The sequence below is a fragment of the Dreissena polymorpha genome, chromosome 8 (genome assembly GCF_020536995.1).
Source record: "Dreissena polymorpha isolate Duluth1 chromosome 8, UMN_Dpol_1.0, whole genome shotgun sequence".
NCBI lineage: Eukaryota > Metazoa > Mollusca > Bivalvia > Myida > Dreissenidae > Dreissena > Dreissena polymorpha.
The window spans coordinates 97,348,220-97,349,459 of record NC_068362.1 but is presented as its reverse complement, the minus strand read 5'-3'; the positions used below and the strand labels follow the sequence as shown (position 1 = coordinate 97,349,459).

Here is a 1,240-nt window from a genome sequence, read left to right as displayed (position 1 = left end):
TTTTTACAAATTTTTATCTATGGAAGAGCGCCATGAAAAATGTAAGTGATTTCAGCCAAGTAAAAATTGGGTCGGTTAAAAACAAAGTGTCATAAAACTCAAAATAGTATCATTTAAGTTATATTTTAAACTTAGCTTTTATAGAAACGCTATATACAGCAAAAATACCAATACTTTTTGAAATAAAAATAAAAATGCAACATGCATCATTCGTATTTTCAGCAGTAAATCACCCAATTTAGCCATAACGTTGTTTTAATTTTAAAAATTGAAGGATGTGCATAAAAATTTCAACATATTTTACAATAAACAAAGCTTGTATGCTATATTAAATCAAATTACGTTAGAAAAGAAATAAAACGCGTCGCAAAAAGTATGCGATGTCGGCAGGATTCGAACCTGCGCGGGAAGATCCCAAAAGAGTTCTAGTCAATAGCCTTAACCACTCGGCCACGACAACTTCACATTAATGCAAGCTTAAATTAGATATCCATAAGTTAACAGGTATAAAGGCTCTTCGATCTTTGAAGAAATCTCGAAATCATATTTTTCAGATGATATTTGGATCAAAGTCAATATTTATTGTGAAAATAATGTATTCTAAAGGAATTACGTAACCATATATCAAAATTCAAAGTTTGAAAATAAAATAAAATGCATCTCTCGGAAATAACCGATCATTGAAGATTGGCAATGATCGTAAAATAAATCGCGGGAAATCATTAGGGGTGCGCTACCTTAAAATAAAGTGCAGTGAATTCCTTTTGCCATCTAATGCACAATATTGCACACGGCATTCAAGCGTGTAATTATGGTAATAGAGTTTACAAGTGTCAATTTCATTATTGCCAAATATATATATTCAGTTTAATCAGTAGTTTGTGCATGCACAGAGGAGCATTCTTACTAATTCTGCTTCTACTACTCCTACTAAATCAATCACTAAATAGAAATACTTATTAAATTAAAATATATTTCTATTTTTGCATATTTTATATATTTTATCCCATTTTCACAACGACATTGACGGTATAACACGTTGTGGAATATACTTGCTTGTATTCAACACTGTGGAATATACCTGTCGCGTGCACGGACTACTTTTTAAATGACGTCATGCGATATGCGCTAAAATTAGGTCGATATTGTTTGGTTCATTGATCGAATTTTAAGGTCACCCATTGGAAGAAAATGTGCATATTTTGCAGAAAAATATATATATGACATATTCACCAAAAGA

General features: G+C 31.0%; 1 non-coding gene across 1 annotated transcript; it reads right to left on the bottom strand.

Moving 5' to 3' along the window:
• Nucleotides 1-378: 378 nt before the first annotated feature.
• Trnas-aga (transfer RNA serine (anticodon AGA)) lies at nt 379-460 on the bottom strand. The gene has a single exon. It is a non-coding gene; the product is annotated as a tRNA-Ser (tRNA).
• Nucleotides 461-1,240: the final 780 nt, after the last annotated feature.